Source organism: Coptis chinensis, chromosome 8 (assembly GCF_015680905.1).
Source record: "Coptis chinensis isolate HL-2020 chromosome 8, ASM1568090v1, whole genome shotgun sequence".
Classification (NCBI taxonomy): domain Eukaryota; kingdom Viridiplantae; phylum Streptophyta; class Magnoliopsida; order Ranunculales; family Ranunculaceae; genus Coptis; species Coptis chinensis.
The window spans coordinates 1,258,667-1,279,124 of NC_141463.1; the positions used below are offsets into that span (position 1 = coordinate 1,258,667).

Consider the following 20,458-nt stretch of genomic DNA (forward strand, 5'->3'; position numbering starts at 1 on the left):
GCTTCTCTGTTTCAACGGTCCAAGTACTATAGATATTGGCCCATTGAGCATTTTGTGGTTCAATATATTTTGTTGAGTTTTGTATTGGGTCTATTCCTCCTTTTTTTTGGTCATTTTTTTTTCTTTTCCTATTGTATTGATAGGCTCCCTCTGCCTAATTTTGTTTCTGTTAACCAAAATTTCACTTTACCAAGAAAAAAAAGAGTTCAATCAATTTCAGACTACCTATGGATTGTTTTAATATCTTTCTCATATTTAGGACCTTCCATCTCTATGGCTCATATCATGCATGATCATTACTTGATTTCTTTGTCATACTTGTAACCTTGCATTTCTCCTGCTCATACAGAATTGAAGGATTACAATCAATACAACCATTAGTGGACGTGGACGTAGACGTGGACTTGGACGGGACAGGGAGCTGCCCAGGTGAAAAGTAAAGGTGTTAGCTATCCGTACATGGCCTGACAAGAGGAGGTCCAAGGAGTCGTGTTGTGTCACTACCATTCCATCTATAAGCCTTCAGAGCTTCCTGATGATATAGTAAGTGTAGGGGAGTAATATCCTCATTAAGTTATCACGCATAGCAGCGTGAAGCATAAAGCGAACTTCGGGACATCGACCTCCAAGAGGACCCGACTGTGAGGCGGCTCCCTTGTGAACCTGTGGCCCTTGGCAAACATAGGTGAACAAGACATCGACCTCAAGACCAATGCGTGGCGGCTCCTTTCATGTAGGTGAGTGCGAACAAGAATGTCTCGATCTGAACACATGGCGAGGAGAGCGAGCCCTCAAATAAGGTCACCATCCGGGGGTAATCATTACCAAAATCTTACTTTGTACTTCAACTGACCCGGAAATAGGGACTACTGCATGACTCAATCGATCGACCTACGACTTATACTACTTGACCTTAACACTCATTCGCGATCTCCACCTTGCGTGTGCAAGAACGCCCGCGTGTCATTAGGATTGGCACTTCCATGAAGCCTATAAATACCACCTACTTGAACTTCGTGGGGCGATTCCTCTCTCCCAAAAAGAAAAGACCAAGAGAGGATACATAGAAATTTCGCTCATTGGCGAACTTCGGTCTCTCGAGAAAAAATCTCAACCCCTTTCCCTTTTTCACAAAATCTAAAAGAAACCAAAGCAGCCCCTTTACATTGGGCAAATGCGTGGTTTTCGATTGCTTGAAAATCCATTAACTCCTCAAAACCTACAATTCTCAAGCCCACGAAGCATGAATTGACCCGGCTCAAGTTCAAAACCTTGCGGACCGGTGGGTTTAACAAGCGAGAGCATTTCCTTGCTTAGGCAAAGAAAATCTTTGCTTCTGAGCCCAAGTAGGCGGCTTACCAAGCAAAGAATCGGTAGCGTTTGGCGCGCATCAGCGAGGTTAATCAATAGATTTAATTATCACCGAGGATAGGCGAGTCACGATCCGAGAAAGGATCGACCCAAATTGTTCAAAAGATGCTCCCGAAGACATAAGCGGCGTCCCGTTCGGTCTTTGAGGTTCTCGATAAAACCCTCTCCTCAAGATTTTATCGACCACGCTTTCCAATGTATGATGGCGGCACATGCCCGCCAAACCGCGTGGCTTGGTACATTCAAAGTCTAAGCCCTCGGTTCTCGCTTGGTTTTGATCATCTTCACTTGCGACTATTTCCGGCCCGGTCCTGAGGATGGCGCGCTTGATTGGTTCTTCTCTCTTGAACTTTGATTCTATTAAAACTTTTGAGCGACTTCGCGATGCGTTTGCTTGCGATACGTGCCCACAACGGATGAAGGCAGATCTTGATTCGTTGTTCCGGCTATCATTCGAGGGGAAGATGAAACCATTCGCCCGATTAGGGGCGGTTCAACAACCTATTATGTATGGAGGCGGAAAGAGTCTTTTTGTGGCTGGCATTTTCTAACGCTTGTCGAGTCGTAATCCGACCTCTCCGGATCAGCGATGAAAGAGCACCCGAAGCGTGCTGTCGGCTGTATGCTTTCGAATTCGACAAGTATATCAAGCTGCAAGAAAGTTTGAAGTCGGTGGTTTAGCGAGAACCGGGGTGGCGGCGATCTCGATCATACCCAGCGTGCCAAAAGCGATCGGTGGCGCTTGCACCAAAGGCAAAGTATCCGGCGGGGATAACAACGAGAGTTATTTGTCTTGACCGCGCTCCCACAGTTACATCTTGGACAAGATCCGGTGAGCCTCATACTTCCAGCCGGATGTGGCTGACCCAATAGATCGACGACAAGCCCATCTTGTGCATTCCACAAGCAAAATGCCATGAAACCAATGCGTCTTTGGGGGCTTAAGCACTATCTCCGGGACGTCGTGGTGGTCATATTAAGCGATTACACCAACATTCGGCGGTGATTTGCGCCATAAGCTCATGGCTTCGCCCGAGTCTTGTGATGGGAACTCCACCTCGCCCGTCACCATCAAAGAGTTTCAAGCTTCGCCTCTACGGTAGAGGGCGTCCGAGACGTTCGCCCGCGGCGAACAACACTCTCGGATCATGACAATGCTAGAACAATTCACATGATTACTTTCCCCGATGATTTGATCACCTCATCCGAGGAGAGAAAAAGGCGTCGTGTCGGCTCTTCGGGAAGTGTATCATTTTACTTCCCAGGCGGCACTGCGCTCCGTGCGGACTTTCATTGCCATTCAGGAGATATCATTTTCATAGAGGCCGACCTCGACAAAGTCTGCCTTCCTCCTAACGGCTTGCTGGTGAGTCCACGACAAGATTAGCATTTGGGCGATAAAAGCGAGCGTCTTGATCGACGGGGGAGTTAGATGCGACATTTTATTCTATCACACGTTCAAATGAGTTTACCCAAAGTCGAGTTCTAATAGATCCGATTGCTCCCCTTTATGGGTTCAATGGCTCGGGGGCCAACCCATGCCGGTGACATCATCCTTCGATGTCGATGGGATCTAAAGAGGACAAAGTCAATTTTGCAATACTGCGGCTTTAGCATCACGGACATCAAATTAGTCCTATAATGCCATACTAGGGCGATGATGGATCCACTGAAATGCAAGTTGTCGCGTCAACATTGCATCAAGTTCTCCATTTCGGCCCCGGAGGAATGATGAAGGCGAGAAGCAACTAAGCTGGAAGCATATCATTGTAACCAAATCTTGTCAGCGGTAGGATTGACGATGGACCAATCCACACAAGCAGCGACCCTGGTTATACCATGGCCAAAGACACGATTGCGGTCGGCGCTGCGCATCAAAGCGACGCTTTGGGGGCTCGATTAAGAAGATCACGATCGTCGTATCCACTCAGTCTACCTGACCATTGTGGCTCCATCGGGGCCGGTTCAGAAGTCGCGTCGGTTGGTGCCAATCTGGCGATCCAGCCCCGGAGGTCACCTCCACTATTGTTGCCTCACCGGTTAGCATTCTAAAAGCCTCGCCGCCATGGCCGCCCGCGGCAAATCTCAATTCCGGCGGTCGCTCCATTACGCTATCATGACCACCGGATGCCATTCCAGCCTGTTCTCCGTCACCACGGATACCGATCCATTTCGGTGACTTTCACTTTCTCCCCCGGATGGCTAAAAGTATCACCACGAAGAAGCGTCACCGCAAGAAACACTTCAACGGGTCGGTCGTGGCGAGTGAACTTAAGGGCGATGATGATCCCAAGTTTGTATATGTAGGGGCTAATCTTGACCCTACACTCAAGGCCCAACTTGTAAACTTTTTGGCCATGAATAAAGATGTTTTTTGCTTGGGGTACATCGATGTACCGGAATAGATCCCAACGTAGCATGTCATAGATTAAATGTAAACCCTTGATGCTAGACCGGTTAGCCGGCGACCTAGCCGCTTATCCCTGCGGTTTCAAAAGCCATTAGCGGCGAGGTCGACAAACTCAAACAGGTCGGTTTCATCGAAAGGTCGATTATCAATTTGGATCGCGAACAACATTGCCGTCCCTAAAAAGAATGGCGGTTAAGCCTATGTGTCTATTTCGCGAATGTCAATCGAAACCCCGAAAGATAGTTTTCCCCTACCTACCATTATTGACCGACTTGTCGACCCGGACTGTGGGCATGAACTTCTCTCCTTCATGGACGATAGCGTCTGGCGGATATAACCAAATCCCTTTCGCCTAAGAAGATCAAGAGAACCTCATTCATTACCGAGCAAAAGAATTTATTATTACAAACGTCCTCCCGATTTGGCCTTAAGAAGCCCGGAGCAATATATAAATCTAATGGCGACATGTTCGGGACATGTTAGGTGAGACCATGGAGGTTTACATCGGCGACATGGTCGTCAAAACAAGAAATCAGGCGACCACATCACTCACCTTGGCGTTCTCGAGGTTCATGTTGCTTCGGATGAAGTTGAACCGAGAAATGCCTCTTTGGGCGTCCTGCGGTAAATTTCTCGGATATCGGAGTGTCACGGTGTGGAATTGAAGCAAATCGGACCAAATCCGAGTTCTTAGACATGCGATCCACGGACAAAAGCGGAATCTGAAGTTATCGGGGCATGGTTATTGCGACTAAACGTTTCATATCGTAAGTCGGACAAATGTAAGCCCATTCTTACAACTCCTCAAAAAGGAGAAGTTCTCATGGAGCGATCAATGCCACCAAGCATTAGCCACTCTTAAAGAATAGCTCACCATGCCTCTGTCTTAGCCAAACCAATAGATGGAGAAACAGGGCTATGCATGTCAATATCGGACTTAGCCATTAGCTTCGGTTCTCTTCAAAGAGGGAGAACAACTTCGAGAAAAGCCGATCTACTTTACAAGTAAGACACTCATACCAACCGAGAAGAATTATTCTTTCCTTGAAAGAGTCGTTACTTGCTTTGTTGTATGACAAAGAAAATTCAGCCATACTTTCAAGCACATCCGATCAAAAATCTTGACCGACCTCCCTTGAAGAAAATCCTCCACAAAGAAAACAAGACTACTCGTATGGCAGTATGGGTCGAAGAGCTCGGTGAACACCACATGGAGTTTGTATCTCGCACCTCTCAGAAAGGTCAAGTCGTCACCGATTTCCTAGCAGATTTCCTGTTCGGGACCCTTGCTGGGAACGGAGATGGGCTTCCATGAGGCGCCAAAGGCGTGTCAAACCAATCTGGTCTCACTTTGTAGATGGCTCTAGCAACCCTGGAGGGAGTGGCATCGGGGTCGTCTTAGTGTCCCCCGAAAGGATTATGGTCGAAAAATCAGTTCGACTCGACTTCACATCTTCCAACAACGAGGCGAATCTGGCGTTGATCATGGGCTGGCCCGTGTATGGCGTTCAGCTTCGGTGTGCAAGAACTTCAAGTCTTTAGTGACTTCATGGCCGGTGGTTAAGCGATTGCTAAAGAGTACACTACTCATGAAGGTAACCTTTCGAAGTATCTTCAGGTCGTTCATCATTTATTGTCTTCTTTTAAGAAATCTACCGTACATCATTTTTTGCGTGATGAGAACCGTCACGCAGACAGTCTAGCTTACTTAGCCACTCAAACACCGAGTTGCGTTCCACGACAACTCCTCATTGAGGTAGTCGATCGACCTGCATACCAGGTCGAGCATGCCCTAGTTATAACCGATCTGTTCCCTCTCTCCGAAGATCAGTTGAGCCAGACCTGGATGCAGCCCATCATGGACTACATCCACCATGGCACGCTCCCTGCAGAACGTGCCAAAGCAGACAAATCAATATCAAACCGCGTCGTTATTGCGTATTGCACAATAAGTTGTTCAGAAAATCTGTTGGTGGACCGCACTTGCGATGCATTACTCCAGAGCAGGGCCAATTGATATTTGCCGAAATCCATGAAGGAGAATGCGGAAACCATGCCGGAGGTCGCTCTTTTTAGCCCACAAGGCAATTTCGAGGCTACTTTTGGCCCCGTATGCGGATCGATGCCAAAGCATCGTCCTAAAGTGCTTAAAATGTCAAACATTAAATACAACATCATTCAGCCCGGCATTGAGTGATCAATATAACAAGCCCATGGCCATTTCATGTGGGGTATGGACATCATGGGACCATTCGTCCCCAAAAAAGCACTGGTTTTCGATTCGTCTTAGCTGCAACAGACTATTTCACTAAGTGGGTCGAGGCCATTCCTTTAGCACATGTCAAAGAATCACATGTCAGAAACTTCATCTGGACTCACATCATCACCAGATTTGGTTTGCCACATACACTAGTGATGGACAATGGACCCCAATTCAAAGGCAGAACAGTTAAAGAATTTCTAGCCAAGTGGAAGATAGTTCATGCATTTTCTACTCCACAATACGCTCAGAGTAATGGTCAAGTAGAAGCCAGGAACAAGGCCATCTTAGAAAATTTGAAGAAAAAGATTGAAAGGAACAAGAGCCAATGGCCAAATCAGTTGGAGAACATTTTGTGGGCTCATCGCACCACAGCTCGGTCCAGTACAGGCGAATCTCCGTTCTCCTTGTGTTATGGTACGGAAGTCGTCATCCCCACCGAGCTGACAGTCACTACGACTCGGTCCGAGCTCGTCGAGATGGGACACAATGATTCTGTTTTAGCACGAGAGGTCGATTTGCTAGAAGAACGGCATGACTTAGCCGCCATCAGAGTCGCATCTTATCAGCAAACCCTGAAGAACTCCTACAATAAATGGGTGCATCCTCGATCTTTCCGGCCCTAGCGATCTAGTGCTAAAAAAGCGCCGCAAGGCGACTCCAAAGTTAGCCCCTACATGGGAAGGCCCATACATCGTAGAGCGTGTTGTAGGCAATGGGTATACTAGATAAAAACTCAAGAAGGGAAATTGTTACCTGCGCCCATGGAATACTTATCCGCTAAAAAAGATTTTATCAATAAAACCATTGTTGTTGTATATTCTGTTTTTCAAGCACTGTAAATTTAAGGTTAAATTTTTATGTTACCTAGTATAAGGTATTCCATTTACTTGCATCAAAAGTCCTACGACTTCGCATCGGGCCTTGCGACGATTATACTTACTTGATCCAACACGCGGCACCATACGCCTCATAAAAGCATGGCGGCTCTCCGAAGCGATTACGACTCTACCGGAGCTTACGGGCTCCATAGCCTCTCAATTCTTGTCGCGTCGAGGACCTATATTTCTAGGATTGACTAAGCGAGAGCGGCTCTCCGGCGAGCGACTCTTCCGGAGCTTCAGGCTCCATAGCCTCTCAATTCTTGTCGCGTCGAGGACCTATATTTCTAGGATTGACTAAACGAGAACGCGGCTCTCCGCGAAAGGACATGACTCTCACGGAGCTTCACGGGCTCCATAGCCTCTCCAATTCTTGTCACGTCGAGGACCTATATTTCTAGGATCGACTAAACGAGAACTCTCGGCAGGAGCGGCTCGGAGCTTACAGGGCTCATAGCCTCTCCAATTCTTGTCACGTCGAGGACCTATATTTCTAGGATCGACTAAAAGCGAGAACGCTTCTCGCGGATGAGACGGCTCTCCGGAGCTTACATGCTCCATAGCCTCTCAATTCTTGTCACGTCGAGGACCTATATTTCTAGGATCGACTAAACAAGAACATTCTCGCGAAAGCGGACAACTCTGGAGCTTACGGGCTCCATAGCCTCTCCAATTCTTGTCACGTCGAGGACCTATATTTCTAGGATCGACTAAACGAGAACGCTCTCCGTGAGCAGACAGCTCTCTGGAGCTCGCAGGCTCTACAACTCCCCTAGAGCCTCGTTAGTTGGCGATCCTATACTCCTAGAGTCGACTATCTGGCGTTCTCCATGAGCTTCACGACATCTGAGGCCCCCACACGTTCGATCTGACTAGAGCATTCTTTTGAGTCTTACTTCTAAGACTCAGCGCAATGCACTTAAGGAAGAACTCTTAGTTCTAGACTCAGGGTATCTAGCATACTCCTAACGTCTCTTCTCTTATAACATGATAAACAAGAAAGACATCGCTAATCACAGGCAAATCATGTTTCTAAACTAAATCTCAAGCTCCTCAGTTATTGCAAGCCACATGCATAATAAGCAGGACGCTAGCTATACACAAGTAAGCAGCACCATGCATTCGGAGCACAACCAGTAGCAATATGTGACCAACCGCCACAACAATTACATCCACCGATCTGTTGGGATTACCCAGAAAATCCAGATCGGTGTCTATTTTAAATTTAACAAAGTATCGAAGCGCTACTTCCGTGGAAACCAGTTCTTCGTACTAAAAAGGCGGCGAACGCTTTCGGGCAAGCACGAAGACCGCATTTCTCTATTGTTAACTCTCATATAAGAGAGGAGAGCGTAAACAACACTTACAAATTTTTGCGGAGAGACAAAGGTAGATCACATCATCAAATATCGGTTAAGACATGCTTATCTTAAGTGCCGGGCGATCGGCATCACACGCATTCCCGCGCCCTTGTTAAACGCTTCTGATTTGCTTTAAAGAGTCATACTTCGTCCCGAGGCGGCATATGTGACCACAGGCTTTTTGGTATCTTATACTTGCTTTGGCGCCACCTTTTGGCATTTTTAGCATAGCGATCCTTCTGACTAATTCCTTTCTGGCTCGGTCATATCGGTCACTAATACAAGATTCTCGGAAAGCGTTACGGTACTTGGTGGTCATCATTTCTAGCTTTCTCTTGTCATCCCCCCACGCGGCTTCGCATACACGCATTTCGGCGTGAGGGTTATCATCAGTCTCGGTGTTTTGCACAACATCTTTCAACTTATCATACCCTGCAAGAAACTGCACGAATGAAGTTAAAGAACCAGACTGCCTTGGAAACAGACATAACAACTTAGTGTGTCATGAACTCACCAAACAAGCGGCCATGTCCATCGTCCCCAACAGCGTCTCCATGTCCTCATCTTTCACCTCTGCCTTGTCACCATCCAACACGATCCCCTTCAGAACGCTAGTCGCTATGGGTGCCGAGTGGAAGCTACAATCTGAGCGTTTCACCATACGCTTCTTCCCCGTCTTCCCCAGGTAGTAGAATTCGCTCCCCACATCCCCACATCGCGGGGACGAACTCTCACCAGCGACTTGGCGACCTTGCTCTCAGTCATTTCGGCTCCGCATGATGATGATCGATGTCGCCTACCTACCGCGTGGCGACCTAAACACAATGCCGCCAGCCGGACGACCAGCTCTCCTAGGTCGTTTATGACCCTTGGCTCCTACAGCAACAGCTTTCCTCTTATCAGAGGATCAAACTCCATCTCCTCCATTATCAGAGGCGACATTTCCCTCATACTCCTTTCTCCTCTCACGTATGGGCGACATCTAGCCATGATCAAACCTAGGAACAAAGATACTGTGGCATGAGCTAAAGTTTTACACCAAGTCCTTCTCAACAGAATAACATTCACAAATGAGAATGAACGTACCTGAAGAAGCAGCAACGAAGGTAGTGCACAGCGATAGGGCAGAGCGAGAAGACAGAGACAAGCTAAGACAAGAAGACGAGCAAATACCTTTTTGGTATTCTATGAACAGTTTTATTCAATATGTAACGTCTTTTCCCTAAGCGCCTCATAATTACCTTGAGACGCCAAACGCCATCTGCCCGCCATCATTATGTTCCTTGAACCGCTCGTTTCCCTACACGTGTCACGCACGTGAGGGAACACTGCCGTTTGCGGCACTGAACACAACACAATTCGTCCTGCTCCATGAACCAGAGCCCAGCGATCTTGGTGGCATCATTACGAGCGACACCTAACAGCTGAAAACAACTTAACAACAAGACGACATGCTTTTACGGTCATTTTGCGGCGATTATCACCGCGAATACTGGCCGCCATGCTTTGTTATACGCAGTATAATCATGTGCAAATATAATCAAGCAAGCGACTCACACATAATAGGGAAACAAACAACAAGCGTAGCATACAAACAAATAACGACCTGTTCTAACAAGCTTGAAACATAGTTCGTTAGCCGAGTTGCTGAGACTACTCAGGAAATCCAACCCGGCTAAACAATATTCGTCATCACATGATTACCCGAAACCGAGCGGGTACGGATCGTTCCGGTAATGGTACATACAAATAAAAGACGAGCGCGGGTTACCCCTGTGAAACCCAAATTTATTGTATCACAGCTTATAAGCTGACAACATAACAAAACAAATTTACAACTCGTCCTCTCTTGGCACGACAGTTAATTCTCCAGGCATGAGCGATTCATCAATTTCAGCATCCCTCCCATCCACCACAACCGACACTCCATCAAAGTTCAAACTCATTAGCACATCGGGACGCGGCGGCTTCAACTCGTGGTACCCGCGGCTTTCCGGAATGATCGCGAATAAGCAAGCTGCACGGGCTGGCATCTCCCGCACTTTGTTCTACCATGGTCCGAGATGTACGGCGCGGCATGGTCTTCCTTCAAAGCGTTATAGATGCGCTTCGGTTCAACAAAGTCTGCATCGAGCGTCATAGGCCTTGGTAGCATCTCGAGCAACCTTCTTGCGGTGTAAAGGCATACTCGTTGACCTACCAATTTCCACGGATCTGTTGCCGGGACATTCTCTTGACTCCACCTGTAGTTTTGCCTCTCGGATCTTACGCTTCGGTATCTTTCGGCATCTTGGCGGACTTCGAGCTTGATGTGCTTTCTTGGATCTTCCGGTTCTCGCGTTCCATCTTGGCGGCCTCCGAACATTTTTCAACTCGTCCGGCGGCTTCACCCGGCTTCTCTATCGCCTCATCGAAGGCAATCTCCTTCAATTTCGAAACCCACTTACGGTTTGCAATTACACACATATGATTAATAACCACAACATAGCGGCGTGTATAGGTGAAAACGATTACATCAAAGAAGACAAACCAGCATTACCCAAACACGTGCGCTAATTTCCATTCGCCGGGTTATCAGCTAGCCCTTTCTCATCCAAATTTACGGTTGCCGTCCGAGCTATCTCGTTCCTAACAGAGCGGCCGATACCTTTACTCGATCTGGCTACAATCACTTCGCTTCCGCAGTTCGACGGATTCGTTCGCCCCATGCTCATCCAGATACACAAAGCGTGCCTAGGTCGTCAGAACCACAACACTTTTCCACTTTCGCTTTGCGGGGGCTTTCGCTTTTGCCCGGGATTTGGGTTCACGCCCGTCGAGGGCGGACTAGGTCCGCCTAAAAGTGACCAAGTCCATAACCTGCTTTCGCGCCCGACTCGGCGAAAGCAACCGTACCGACCGGACCACCATCAGAACCGCCTCCTGCGCTGGAGCTTTCCCCAAGAGCGTGCCGCGCCATTTTCGCAACTCGTACAACGTCTTGCTCAGAGGCGTCACGCTGTCTCTTCTCCGACCTGCTCCTTGCACGTGGGTTGAAGACCACCGTTTCCAACTCTACAGGAGCATCGATCGAACCCCCTTCAGGTCGGGAGCTCGACCTACCAGCTCCTGAAGCACCACCTCTAGCTAGGGCTGGTCATCGAGTCGAGCTATTCGTGAATAACTCGAGCTCGGCTCGACTCAAACTCGTTCGCACAAAAGTATGAGTCGAGTTTGAGCTTAATTTAAAGCTCATTCTAGATAGCGAGTAGTTCGAGTTCGAGTTCGAGTAGCTCGCGAGTTACTCGTGAGCTACTCGAGTCGAGCTCGAGCTTGAGTGGCTCGCGAGCTACTCGTTTTATAAGCCCATACATAGTATATAATTTATAATTTATACGACATTTTATACTTTATACCCAACTATAATTTACAATTTATACTAGTTTTAATGTTTTATATACATTTTTTTCGAAGTTTGAGCTCGAAGTTCGAAGTTCAAACGAGCATAATGAACTTCGAAGTTGAACTCGAGCTCGAGCTCGAAATGTAAACGAGTCAAGCTCGAGCTATTAGTATAACTAGGTGAGTCGAGCTTGAGCTTCAATATTAAGCTCGAATGCGAGTTCGAGTCGAGTTCGAGTCGAGCTTCTACATGTGCGAGTCGAGCTCGAGTATAGCAAAACTCGACTCGGGTAGCTCGATGACCAGCCCTACCTCTAGCAGGTCACCTCGCGCCCGATTCCTATCTTCCCGCGTTACCAAGTCACTCGTTCGCGTCTCCATCACCTCTCGCCTTGTCTGACCTCGAGCTCGGTCTTTTTGAGCTTTTCTTTTTTCCTGGATCACAGGCCCACCCTTTTCCACAAAGAAATGAGCAACCTCAGGCCACTTCGCTTTCTTTTCTTCTCGAGTCAGTCGTGCGAACCTCTCTATCTCCCCACGATCAGTCCGCGTCTTCACAGAAAAATCTACAGACAAAGCAAAACATGGGCCTGTTAGAATAGCTATCACTCGTTAAGTAAAGCAACAAAAGAAAAATATTCCTACCCACCGGATATGTTACAAATCCTAGTTTGCAACCTACATCCGTTAGCACAGTAGTTGCCAACTAGCAACAACGGCCTCTTTGTCCAGGCCTCGTTGCTTACACCGTCGATCCGCCATGAGCAGCGTCGTCATCGTTTGCAAGCTAAAGTTCAAATTACCAGATCGCCTCACAACATAATGCTCAACTATGTCGGATACCCCTATGTCGTATTCCCCACTCGCATTCAACAGGTCAAACACCTTAAACAATCGCCAGGTGTTACCAACGAACCGACAAGGAGACTTCCAACAATGGGCCAAGAAGTAACATACCGGTTTGAGCGGTATTTGCATACGCGCTTCCTCACCGCCCTCACAGATGATTATTCCACCATTGATTGGGTTGTACTCCTCACTCACGCATATTTTCACTCAACCGGTGGCGTGATATCTCCGTGTCGGGATATTGATCCCATACGCTGCCCTCAGTTCGGGGAACGAGTTTGCAGCACGACGGTTTACCATTCTAAGGGGCAACTCGCTTAATGACGACATCTCCCCTCGACCTGACGTACTGGCCACGCCACCTTCTGACCTAGATCGGGTATTACCCTCATCTACCCTAGCTTCCTCATCCAACTCAGCCTCAATGCCAACACTCACTGATTCTTCATCCTCATACTCTCCACAACTTAATGATATATATCTCCCGAACCTCTTCCGATCGAGTATCATCAGAATCAGACATTATAACGTTTCCTTTTTATCAATTACTCAAGCTTAAACTCTACAACCTTACACTAACCTACCTACTTAACAAATCACACTTGAAAGAGAGGAAAGCAAATTGAAAATAGAAAGGTAACAGCAGCAGAAGCACTCACCTGAGGAACCCTAGCTTGCATTTTTGCGGAAGAAGGAAACAAGAAATACCTTTTTGATTGTCCCAAATTTGATTTTGTACAAACCGCCCATTTAGTTACCAAGAAGTTATGATTATAGCCTATGCTCTAACCTGCACACGTGTTCCAAGGACCTGTCTTTTCAGCAGTTCCGAATAACGCGGCGACACGCTTTCCAACCGCTCACGCATTCTCGATTAAATCGCGTGCCAATTACGACACAACTTCCCTTTCCCGCCAAATCATCATGCCACATGATTCAAAATTTGCGCCATCTCAGTCGGATCGTTCACCACAGCTCGCTCATGCTCCACACGTTCTTCCGTTTTTTCTCTCAGCAGATCGTTTCCCGCGACATAAACAATCTACTGAGAGGGGACTCGGTAGGGGAGTAATATCCTCATTAAGTTATCACGCGTGCGTGAAGCATGTTTTTAACTTCGGGACATCGACCTCCAAGACCGACTGTGGCGGCTCCCTTTGTGAAGACACACGCCAGCAAAGATAAGTGAACCCAAGACATCGACCTCCAAGACCAATGTGGCGAGCTCCTTTCATGTAGGTGGTAACTTAACAAAGATGTCTCAAGATCTGAACACATGGCCGAGACGTAACGCGCCAAATAAGGTCACCACCAGGGGTAATCATTACCAAAATCTTACTTGTACTTCCCACCACCGGGAAATAGGGACTACCGCGCCAACTCCCAATCAGCACACGACTTATACTACAACCAGTCCAACACTCATTCACAATCTCCAACTTACACGTGTGCAAGAGACACACGTGTCATTAGGATTGACACTTCCGCAAGCCTATAAATACCACGTACTTGAACTACGTGAGGCCTGATTCCTCTCTCCCCTAAAAAGAAAAACCAAGAGAGGATACGTAGGCAGCTCGCTCATTAGCGAACTCGGTCTCTCCAGAAAATCTCAACCCCTTTCCCTCTTTTCACAAAATCTAAAGAGAAACCAAAACGCCCCTTTACAGTAAGCATGTAGCCACGACGAAGTACTGAAGTTCAGATTAGCCCATACTTTGATAAGCGAACAATTCATTCCGAAATTATCCGTGAAATTCCACGGCTAACTTATGATCTCTAACTAGCAATGCGTATAAGAAGATAATATGGTGTGATATATGTAACTTAAAGAAAAATTATCTATTGCAATGCAAACTTGCAAAGAAGATGGTTGCAATGCACACTTGTAAAGCTGACGGGCAACTGGATGAAGGTTTTTCTGTTCATTTTAGTTCAAACTTCGAAACTTTGAAGTCACATGTCCACTGCGAAGTTAGTTGTGCATGAAAAAACTCAACGCAAAGTAGAGTAGCAGACTATGTCTGAAGGGACTTTGATTGTAGAGTGGAACAGAAGGTTGTACGGGTCAGAGTGTTTGTATCAACAAAGGTGACGGATAAATGTGTCTTCATACACACTCTTAATAATAAAAAATTATTGCGTCCGTCGTTGGCAAAAGTTAAAAAGTAGAATTCTGTTCCGCCGAGTGAAGAGTCGTAAACAATTTTGACTTTTTCGAGACTGTGTCACCAATTCACCATGGGCCTTTTCCAGTTGCACATAGATTGTACATGGTTACTTGAAGACTTCTTCTCCAAGTTAAATTTTTGTGAGAGGCAGACCAACATGGTTGGGAAATATAGGGTGGACAGTGGACACTAGAGAGAGAGAGCTCTATTGCACCTAGCCGCGTCATATTTTGGACAGGCGCAAGTGTTCTACTCCTGTTGTGTCCCTTGGTTGAGACTCGTCTTGTGAAGTTGAGCTTTTGTGGAACATCCCTCTTTCGGGAGGGTTGTATGTGTTTCGTTTGTAATTGAACTCCCTATAAAGATCGTGGCTGAAGAAAGAAGGAGAAGGGTTTGGGGAGAGTGAAGTGGAAGTAACAAGTTAAAAAGGAGGATTCTGTTTTTTCTGTTTCTAGATTGGAAATGCCCCACCAAAGGCCCCATCGGCGCATCTCTGACCACTCAACATGTTGACCCAATTGCCCTTTGATGACTATAGAACATTAGAACGAGTAAAGAGAACGTGCTCTTTTGCTTCAGGAAAAAAGTCTCAATCAGCACAGAGAAAAGTAGGAAACGAAAGCGGCTTCCAATAAAGGTAAAAATATAGGATGAGGTGGTGGTAATTGGTAAACCCCGTAAGGGAGCCTGAAGTTTACACTTGACAAGGCATTGGCAATCTCCGTTGCATTTGCAGAGAATTCACTCGTCTTGTTTGTTGCTCTTCATTGTGTCTTGTTGTTCTTCATTGTGTGGCTCATTGTACTGTGTGTGCGGGTACCGTGTTCCATTCATGCACGTACTGGAATTAGTACTGCTTAAGTGGACCTAATTGTCAAACATTGACATTTTTATATGAACATCTACACCAATAAACAGGACTTGGAGTCCATCACCTGTCGATACCTGTCATATAACAGTCTACTACGCTACATTGCATCGAGTTTTTTTTATGCACAACCAATTGAGCACCATAAGACTTAAAGTTACGAAGTTTAATGCAAAATGACAAAACTAACATTCATCCAGTTTTCATTGCAAAGCAACAATCTTCTTTACATTGCAACACATAATCTGCCTTTTAAGTACACCATATTCTCTCCTATACACCTCCATAATTAGAAAACCATAAAAAACTATACGACATATTTTCGGAATACCATCCAAAGTTCACTAAATTGACTGCTCGCCCAAAGAATGGTCCTAATCTAGTAATCTGAACTTCAGTAATTCGTTCAGCATACATGCTTACTGTTTTACTATCAGAAAAGTCTGAAAGGCACACATCGAATAGTAGTAACACTTCTACGATTACTTGGACCTCCTCTTGCCTGGCCATTTACAGAGAACTAATTGTTAAAAAAATGATTTGCTCAAATCCATTTGAGATATGAATGAGTAATTTGTCTCCCAAGTTATCCCAATATTGATATGAAATGGGTTTCTGAAAAGAAACAGTATGAGAAAAACCTTTTCGAAAGGGTGGACTGGTTCAAAAAAAGAAAATTACCGATTTATAAAAGGTGCGAAGTCAACCGAAATGTCAATTATATTGGTTTGAAACAGTGCATCATGCCGAAAAAGTATGACCTTTCGAAATAGGCACTGATTTGAAACAGTGTTTTATGCTGAAATGGTGTATCTGTTCGAAATATGTGATTTTTCAAAGAGTTGTTTACTTTTTCCCAAGAATCACTATATTATTTCGAAGAGGCACCACTCACCTATAAATAGTAGATGAATTTAGAGAGAAAAATACACCAGATCACACAGAGTCTTGATCTTTTTTTTTCTTCTCCTCGTTCTTAGTCAAATCAAAAATTTATGTTGTGTTTCACGATTCTATAGAATGAAGTCAAGCTTTCTATAGAAGGAAATCCGTTCTATCTTGGGAGACAGTTTCCCATCAATCTTCAAACACCATGAGGGGGGAAATCTGTCTTAAGGACATAGTGTATCTACACTAGACTCGGATTTAATTAAGAAGTACAAAACACTTACAAGACAAAAGGTTTGTATAATTTGGTAATTAGTAAAGAGTAAGTACAATTAAGTTGTATATTCCTAACACTACCACCTTACTTCGTCATGTGGGAAAGCTCACCGTTCTCCGCCACCACCTAATGTTGCATTTTGACTGTTATCCATCCATTCTGTATGAGGAAAAGAAATACAAACAAATGACAGAAAATTGAGTACTAAAAAATAATTAAAACAATCTATAGCTGGTCTTAAACGGAATAGCTTTTACTTTGCAATCTCTTACATGCGATCTAGATGCTAGTTTTGTTTGGTCTACATATTTTCTTCTGGAGGCCATCTCATAGCGCAGTAGGCTCTCAAACATAGAGCATTGAGGCCTCCCCTGGTAGTATTTTGGACCACTGTACTAATTTTAATTTCTCTTAATGAAATGTCTATTATCGAAATAAACGAACACAAAGAAAAAAAAATGGCCATAAAAAATATGAAATAATCAATTTAAGAAGTAACCTGGTTTTAATTAATTCTGTGCACATTTCCCAATCTTTCTTCTGCAACCTGTTTTAGAGATATATTATGCAGGTCAGAATATGGAGAAATACTTCTAATATATTTTGTGTGTCTGGATGCGTTCCGAAATCCCAGCCACAAAGGTAACAACTAATAGAAGGAGAACAAACCTGTAAATATTCTGCCAGAGAAGCACTATCTGGGTCCAACTGCAGAGCTGCACGAATGAGCTAGCTAGTCAGCACTCAGTAACTGAGTGCCTTCATTATATCTAAGAAAAGAATCCAGTACAATTGCATACATTAAATAAGAAATAGTCTACAAATGCAATTACGCAAAACTCAATGCAATGCAATGACCACAACATTGGCTCACTCCCTTAACTTCGTCGAACTTAATCTAATGCATGAATTTTTTCTGGGTGAATACAGTAAACCCAACCAGTTGCCCAAGTTACTAAACAACCGTAAGTAGTCTTAAATTGAGTGACTAAAATCCCATCCCATTACAAACCTTTTGTAAATCCTTTGTCAATAGCATCACGATAATTCCCTTGTGAAAAATAGGCAAAACCAAGACATGCGTATGGCGTGCTGCAATTTGGATCAATTTCAATGGATTTGTTAGTCTCTAATAGCTTCCACATATTTGCATATCTTGTTAAACGCGATTGCCCTGATAAAACTGCATTGTAATAAATCAAAATACTGTTACAGTTCAAGAAAGTATAAGAGATGCAATATACAAGGTAATCAAAGAGAAAGCAGTGTGATATTACAAGCGGAAATCCAACATCTTGAGTAGGATATCCATCCAACCAAGTTGGAGATTAAAGACTGGACTTTTAGAGGTTAGTAATGCTTAATGCTGAGTCCAATGGTATTCACGCTGCATCTCTAAATGGATTGTAACAGTACTCTAATGATAGATACTAGAGAGCACGTTTTTTGCACCCGGTTTGGACATCCTACACCATTTCAACTAGAGTAGTTTGAAACTATCATACTTCTTACCCCACTTCAATGGTTTGGTGGGGGCATATGCAATTCCACGCCAGTTCAACCGGCGCCAAATGACATCTAAGTTTTTTTATGCGGCACCATTTGATTTTTTTTCAATTTACTCCATTTCAACTCGCGCAGAACACACTCTCCATTCCTCAATATTACTCTCTATATATAGAGAGTAAAATGAGGATAAAGAGTAAAAACCTGAAGATAAAGAGTAAAAACCACCGCTTTGCACTCTACTTTTGAAGGAATAGAGAGCTATTGGACTTAGCCTAAGTTGGTAGGGTGTCAAACAGTTTTTAATCGACAGGACATGAGCTACTCCATTGTTTAGGAGTGTAAAATTTGTTCATTTTGTGATATTGGGATGGGCTAGTAAGATTAGCGAGAGCTATTGTAATTTGGGAATAAGGAGTTTGAGTGACGACAAGTAGTCTTTATTGCTTTGACCGTAGAACATTGTAATCTCTATATTATTTTATAGGGTTATTTAGGGATTAGTCCTACTTATTTAGGGGTATTTAAGGATAGGTCATAAAATTATCGATTATTAGGCTTTAGTCCTACTTCTATCGATTGAACTTGAGTCAACTCAGTTGATCATGGTCAACCTATTTTATAATAATATAATTTTCATTTTTTATGAAAATGGCCAAACTACCCTTCATGTGACTTTATATTGGACTGTTGGAACACCAAGTTAAACAATAGACACGTGTCAAAAATCTAAAGCATTGATCCAATGGCCAAAATTAGAAACATTGATCCAAGGTATTTCACGAACTTAAATTCAAACTCTTTAATGGCAGAAAAGTAGGACCAAAACCTAATTAACTCAAATACAGGAGGAATTAAATCATAAAAAACTAATTCTCTCTAATTGAAAGATTTGAAGCTTCCATATACTGTCATTGAAGAATTCGAAACCTTAACCATCTATCTTCCAGTCACACTCAACTTTACATCATCTATCTTCTATATCTCCTTCAAATCTGTGGGTTGAACAACATCATGAGAAATAGCTTTTGCATACAAGAAAGTCCAATCACACTCAACTTTACAGTTTTAACCTCACATGCCATCAGAAAAGCACGTAACACATCCTCATTATGAGATATTTCATCAGGACTAGTCATTAACCATAGCTGCAAAGTTTATAATAATCAGTAAACATATCTACTAAAGTTTGGCATTTCGATATATATAAATAAATAACAGATCTGATTTTTTAAGTAAGTGATTTGAGTGTTAAATGGACCTTGAGAATAGCGTGTTCGGCTCCGTCTTTGATAGCGGGGTATCTGTGACGAGCTTCAGCTGATAAAGCTCGTAGATCTTATTCGAGGACTGTCATGAAAGCCATTTATTGAAAATGAAATTTTTTTTTTCACGATTTCAACATCGGGAAAATTGGCATTTTGAGATCAGAGAAAGAAATGAGAAGTGAGGTTTTGATTGAATGAATGAGAAAAAGAGTATCTGTTTGTTTTTATATGGAGGGTAGTTTGGTCATTTTTATAAAAAATGAAAATTATATTATTATAAAATTGGTTGACCACGGGCAACTAAATTAACTCAAGGTCAATCGATAAAAGTAGGACTAAAACCTAATAATCAATAATTTCAGGACCTATCCCTAAATACCCCTAAATAAGTAGAACCAATCCCTAAATAACCCCAATAATTAAGTCTAGGCCTGCTGATGTTATAAGGTTAGAAAGTTGTTGTTTTTTTCTTCTAGATTTCATTGTTTCTATTATATCCTCTCCTTTGAGCTTGCTTGCCTTAACAATAACAAGATTTGGAAAGATCTGGATGTCAAACAATCAGTTCCTTGACCTTTAATTGTCAAGGTATCTTCATCAAAAAAATTATTGTGTAGGGTTAAGGATGATTTGTTTGGGACTTTCTAGTTTAAACTTTAAACTGCATGATATTGTCCACACAGAAGCAATTTGTATAAAAGCCCTGGTAATCCGAGACGGAGCTTTTCGTCCTGAATTAGAAAATATAAATTATAATAAAATATTCTTTTCACCCTATGATGCACGGATACTCCTAAAATGTCATTGCACGGTATTGGAATCCTTGAAATAGACCTAATCCGATAGTTCTACTCCATTGAAATGTAAATTGTTCTTGAGGCTTCAAACTGTATTGACTTTGTCATGTGTTATAATAGTTTTTCACATGCTCCTGACTAACTTTACTCAAAGAACCACTAACATAATT

General features: G+C 44.0%; 1 long non-coding RNA gene across 3 annotated transcripts; it reads right to left on the bottom strand.

The window, feature by feature from the left end:
- Positions 1-15,740: 15,740 nt before the first annotated feature.
- LOC147479214 (uncharacterized) lies at positions 15,741-17,591 on the bottom strand. 3 transcript variants are annotated; one of them, XR_015206287.1, is made up of 4 exons: positions 17,387-17,591; positions 17,217-17,264; positions 16,806-16,876; positions 15,741-16,054 (listed from the first exon to the last, which is right to left on the bottom strand). It is a non-coding gene; the product is annotated as an uncharacterized LOC147479214 (long non-coding RNA). The 3 variants fall into 3 exon arrangements; XR_015206289.1 differs by having other exon boundaries at positions 16,801-16,876; XR_015206288.1 differs by lacking the exon at positions 15,741-16,054 and having other exon boundaries at positions 16,683-16,876.
- Between the last annotated feature and the right edge of the window lie 2,867 nt (positions 17,592-20,458).